This window comes from Galleria mellonella, unplaced genomic scaffold, assembly GCF_026898425.1.
Source record: "Galleria mellonella isolate WM207_F2 unplaced genomic scaffold, CSIRO_AGI_GalMel_v1 utg139, whole genome shotgun sequence".
Taxonomy (NCBI): Eukaryota; Metazoa; Arthropoda; class Insecta; order Lepidoptera; family Pyralidae; genus Galleria; species Galleria mellonella.
The window spans coordinates 6,741,794-6,748,370 of record NW_026441995.1 but is presented as its reverse complement, the minus strand read 5'-3'; the positions used below and the strand labels follow the sequence as shown (position 1 = coordinate 6,748,370).

The 6,577-nt window shown below is 31.2% G+C and overlaps 1 long non-coding RNA gene across 1 annotated transcript in view; it reads left to right on the top strand.

Moving 5' to 3' along the window:
- The first annotated feature begins 749 nt into the window (after positions 1-749).
- Positions 750-6,577, top strand: part of LOC128202574 (uncharacterized) — a 124,874-nt gene continuing 119,046 nt past the window's right edge. Inside the window, exon 1 of the long non-coding RNA XR_008253867.1 lies at positions 750-824. This is a non-coding gene — a long non-coding RNA (uncharacterized LOC128202574). The remainder of the gene's footprint in view (positions 825-6,577) is intronic.

The following is a 6,577-nucleotide window of genomic DNA, read 5'->3' as shown; positions in this document are numbered from 1 at the left end:
GCTATTTGCTTTTATATGTTATTCTTTTAATAAAAGTGAATCTAGACTATTCTACAGTGTTTCTACTTGAACAGTTTCTATTCCGTAACATTACGATAATACATTTCACTAAAAATAACTTTCTTATATCTTATCTAAATATTATATCTTATATCTATAAACATTGATTGATAAAGATCTACTTGTACTAACATTAGTTTTCCATTTTATATTGAACTGTATAAGATAGTGGTAGATAGATAATGGATACTCGAGTGCACATTTTTTATATTTTTACCAAATTATACAATCTTTAGTAAATTGCTTAATCACAATGTTTGCAGAGTAGATATCGAATCGGTTAATTAATTATATTTAAAAAAACTATATATAGTTATATGAGGCATATATGAGGAGGCAAATTATATATGAGGTTAGAATTAAAATATTGATTTTGTAGAGTGATTTTGTATTTTGTCGTATATAACACGATATTATTGTCGACACTAAATATCTTTATACAAAACTTGTTTATTATATTTTGTTTTTAGATAAAATTGCATCATGATATATCATATTATTGTAAATTAGAATAATCTCTAATAAAAACTGGATTAAAATTTAAAAACCTTTTTCTCTTGAGAAAAGCTCTTTTTCTTTAAAATATTTCTAGATTTAAAAATATTATGTAAGTTAAGTCTGTCTCTACCTTTACAACTGTTGAAGTATTGATACCAGTTATATGGTTTAATGCTATTACAAAAGTTGCGCCCGCGCTAAGCTTCGAAGTGGTTCTGACGAAGCGCATATTATAATTTTAAAATTCTTTTATCCTTACTTGGCAAGTAAGTAATAAATTAAGTTTAAATGTAACATCTAAACTAAGCCAAAGCGGAACACATGTTTCGATTTTGAATATGATTTATGTTTAGCTTTATCATTAATATTCCTATGGAACAGGCATGGTAATATTATTAATATTTATTACAAATAACATAATGGACATAAATAGTATCACAGACATTTAAAAAATCACAATAATGTGCATAATACACATGGGGCGTTGCTATTTTAGATAACTCCATGTACTGTAACTTCACTGCTATTATCCATCCTTTAAAATCCATGCATATATATGATCAACTGTCTACCCCGTAAAGGATCTATCTTTAACTTAGCGAATTTTTATTTAAAAATACGTAATCTTGTTTTATTAAATATTTTTTATCTATAAATATTGCATACACGCTCACAGTGTACTGGTGTTCCCCATCACACATCATAAAGACCGCAATGATAAAATGATGTTAAAAATAGCATAATATTACGATTTTGTAGCTAAAAATAACATCAACAATAATTAACTAAATCGTTATGTAAATCGTTAATATAAATACTCATGACCTACATTGAGAGAGCATTTATAAGACGAACTGCACAAATGAATGAATCGAGTAACTATCTGATAACAATAGTATATTTACTTATGGAGAAAAGTGACCGTTTATGTGAATTCTGGGAACTATGCTTTCTTCCGAGTGATGTATAGTGCTTTGTTGTGATACAACATTCATCATCATTATCATATCAACTTTTAACTGTCCACTGCTAAACATAAGGCTCTCGCAAGGCGGGTTTTGCCAGTAGTTGCCATACTTAGCAGGCAGATTGGCAACCGTAGTTAGGCTTTGGAAATGTTTTAAGAGAGACGCTGCTGCCCATCCCTCGCCCTCTCTTAGTCGCCTCTTACAGCAGAAAGTAAGGGACCTATTCTATGCCGGAACCACACGGGAAACATATAACATTAGTAATTTTTTTATAAGTACGGAATTACACTTATGCATCGCTATTCCTCAGGACTGAAACATTATACCCATCTATTGTTACTGTCATGTACACTATTATGACTATTCAAGCCATATTAACGAAATACAAGTACAGCTGAAGTTCGAAAAATACAGAGGTGCCTAAGTTATGCCTAAGTAGATTATTTTTGTTCAAAGTCCTCCTTCGTTTTGTTCTAATTTGACTATAAAGAATTTATAAACAACTAGCTTCTACCCGCAACTTTGTCGCGTGATCGGGATATATTTACTGGCCGAGATAAAAAGTAGCCTCTATCCTACTCCGTCCCGTATAGTACGTATATAACAAATTTCATAGTAATTGATTAAAGCGTTTAGGTACTATAAGGTAACAAACAATGTCACTTTCACATTTATAATATAATAAGGATTGATTTATTAATTTCATGATTTATATTAAAGTCGTAACAACTATTTACATTCCCAGTATTTTCAAATATATAATTTAATTTATCGGATAATACATTATTATTAATATCGGAAACATTTTCTCTGATTATCTACATTTTTAATTCTCGGTGACTTTTTAAGTTTAAACTACAGCAAACAGTGACCCAAGCAGGCTATTGCATGTCTAACTTAGCTAATGATTGATGCCGAAACTAAGAAATATGTAATTACAAAGAACTGATAAAAATATGAACTAATAATAATAAATTGGATGGTTAAAAAGCCGCTTTATTAAAATTATAACACAATCCATTTCATATAAATTGCCTAGTTTTGCAAGCATCTCAAGATTTTAACGCACTTAATGTAGTTTTATCAGCGGATGATACGGAATAAATAACATTAGAATTTGTATAAAGGGGGTCTTTAACTCCTGATCCCAAATCTATTGCACAGGAAATAGTAACATTATGGTGAATAAGTAATTTACTAGTAAAATATTTAATTTTCATATAAACTGAGGTAAATCAATGCTTACATCGTTTATCTTTTTATATGTCTATGCGGAGGACCTTTAAAACAAATATACTATATTTTTAGCCATATCTAATATAGATAAACAGATAGTCTATCTATCTAGGAAATAAACTATAACAATAAACAAAAACTTAATAAGATAAGTAAATAGTGAATACCATGTTTAACCGATTACAGTGACCAACCAATTTACATACAACATGTATGCGTCAAAACAGAATACAAATGTCTTGGACTGAGACCTTCGTTGCTTTGGTCAGTTATATAGTACATGTATTAATTATATAGATATCACATTTAAATTTATAAACGCGAAAACGTAATCCATAAAACGGCCAATCAACTCTACGCTCTACTTCGTTAAGCGTCTTTGTAGTATGAATTGAGTTGTGACCTTAAAAACAATTCGATGTATGTAACGTACAATTCTATGAATAGTAATTATATAAACATTAGCTACTGTAATCAACAATAACCACGTTAACTAGACATATTCTATTAATACTTACAATGGCAAACACGTTGACAGTTCACGAGATGGAAGGTAGTAAGCAATGCCATAGGCCATCTATTGTTGCCTCTTTGCTTCTTGTAATTAAGATTATTACCAGAAGGAAACTACAAAAGTCGATTGCTTGGGTACCTCTGTCCCATTCGTGTTTCAACCATTTGTATTTGCATGGCTGCGTTTGGGTTTGAAAGGTGGGATATAGCGGGAATTTACTGAGTACAGAGGAATAATACATGAGTCCTCAAGAATGGCAACGCATGGGGGGTATCATGGGCGAAACAGTATACTCTATTATGTCCATGGTACTGCTATGTTTATAGGCGACGGTTACCACTTTCCATCAGGTGGGCCGTCAGCTTCTTTGGCATGTAAGTTGTATAAAAAAAGATATTTTTTTGTGTACATATTGTTTTCTTATGGAATCTGTATCATTATTTTAGGAGAACATTATAGAGTTTTTCATTCAATCATTCGTCGCCTATAGATGTTCACAGCATCATGGATGTCACAGAATATACTGTAATGACCATAGCACTCCTCATACGTTGCCATTCCTAAGAACTATGGTGCTATTCATCTGTACCGTGTAATTTCACCTTCATATCCCACCCTTCAAATGGAAACTCATCCATGCGAACACAGTTATTTAACAGCAGAAATATGGGTACAATATATTTATTATTTTTTATTTCAATATTTATTTAAATTTCAGTGCACAATTATATAAATAAGTATACATATGGTGGACTTAACACCAAATGGCGTTCTCTACCCGTCAACCAGAAAATTAAATGGGTAATGCATTTACTATTAAAATGTGTACAAATTTACGTAGAATATCGAAAATAAATGCAACTACTAATTAAATTAAATATTGTCACGACCATATATACTTGTATATATATATATATATACGAGTATATATATAGTTATCCATGAAGACTAGATTCTATTTTTGGTTAGGCTATCAATAAGCTATAACAATAACCCAATATCTCTTATTACTTACTGGACACGGGTGTCTTCTCATTGAAATAGGGTATTAGGCTACTATTACCGCGCTGGCCAGACGGCTTGATATGGGATTTTATTTCGAAATTTTCTTCTGTTGGACTAGTATTATGTTTTTTGTACCTTAATCGCTTATTATATCCTAGATATGACCACGATGGTACTAAATTTCATTCAAGTCTGTTTAGTCGTTTAAACATGATTGAGTAAGAAACATTCGAATATCTTTACAATTTTTTTAATATTAATAGGATTAGGTTATATGTTAATAAAAAGTAGAATTTAAGAACCTTATTTATGTCCATACCACCATCATATCAGCCGTTATCTGCTCATTGCTGAAAAGCCTCCCCCATAAACTGTCATACGGAACGGACCATTTCTTATGGCAGTTTACTATTAAGGGAATTCTGCCAAAAGTTGCCATGCGGGTTGGCAACCGTAGTTGATAATGTTTTAAGAGAAACGCTACTGCTCACTCTTCGACCATTAATTTTCCTTAGTTGCCTCTTAACCACGGGAAAGAAAGGGGTGGTCCATTCTATACCGGAACCACACGTTTTTTTTTAATTGTTAAAAGTGTCACGTGTTTAAATAAATTTAATTTATTTCAAGTCTTTTCTTATTTAAGCGTGACTGAATCACATGTACAATGTATATACCTATATAACAAGTTCTGGATCTTAAGACACGTCATTGCATCTCGAGCTGTGTTATGATAATGATAAAATTGATTGATAGCTTTATAAGACGTCTAGACGTGATTTAAAAAAACGAATGACAAGTAAATAAAAACATAGCAATATTCTGTGGACTTTTTACATTTTTAGAAGACATCAAAATTATATTATTATTTTTGTTAGTGGTATTTTTTTATATTTTTTATCGTACAGTAAAAACTAAGCAGTATAAAAATAAAAATCGCTCTTAAAATATGTCCACAATTAAATTATTAAGTAAATTAAATAATAATAATAATACTATACATATTATAACAAAAAAAATTAAATAATGAATTCTTCTATTTTGCAATGACTTTTTCAACAATATTTAAAACATTCATAACATGAAATGATTAATTGTTGCTGAAATATATAATCTGCGCTGTCTTTAAATTTGTGTATAAAACCGTAAAAACTGTGAAACAAAGTGAACGTCCGTTATTCCAACTCGCCTTGCTGGTTTTTTTAATAAGCCATTCAATATAGTCGCTTAACAAATAAAAACGACTCGAATCGTATAATTTGCCCTTTATAATCTCCTTTAAAGGGCTTAACAATGGATTTGTTTCATTATGTTACAAAACCATGGTCAAATACATTATGGTGCTCTACTATGCAATTACGAAATATTTCCCATGTTGCTTCCTCCACACGGCAATGATGTCATATCAGGCGTTGATCTGCGTATTTAATCAACTGTTAAATTCTCTCTGTACAATGTTTCGTCTCCTGTTGTTATATCTACATTATTCAGATCAATGTCACCGCCTATTATAAGCAATATTAAATTGTATGACACATTAATTAATCAAGAGTTCAAAAGTGTTAATTAATATTATCATCAGCATTTTTAGCCGTACGTTGTCCTTTCAATGTCAGATCTAATATTATAAATGTGAAAGTTTTAAGACCTCCATGATACAGTGGTCGGGATGGTTTTTTTGAAAATGCGGTCGTGGATTCAATTCTTCAATTCTTCAATTCAAATTGATTCAAGGCCAACTTAAGAGACGAACTTTACTGTTTGGCTCCAGTCTAAGTATTTTGGGTCGGGCTTCTTAAAACAGAGTATTCTAGCTTGAAGAGCAGGCGATAGTGTTACACATCTAATTGTAAAAATGTTTAAATGTCGGGAGACGGTATCGTGATTTCATGGTATTTATAAACCCTATAAATAGATAGTGTGTTTAGTTTTGACTGATACCAAAACATTTGTGTGTCTATTTAAATTTGAACCAAGGAACTCTCCGGTGGTAAAAAACACAAATACCAAATCCAACCGAGTAATTATAATAGCTCGCTTCTTGGTGTGTTGAATATGAGAAACATATATACGGTCGAATTGAGAAACTTCCTCCTTTTTTTGAAGTCTGTTAAAAATGCCCGGCGTAGTATCCTGTATAATGGCCGATCGAATGGTCAGATTTCTTTAGAAAACACGAACACGTTATTTCAAAGCGGCTCTATAAAGGAGGAAGTTCTGAACGTAACCTACGTGAAATTTCGTCAATTCCCAAACGAATTTCGAAAAATATTTAGCAATTAGTAGGGTTTGCTCTAAT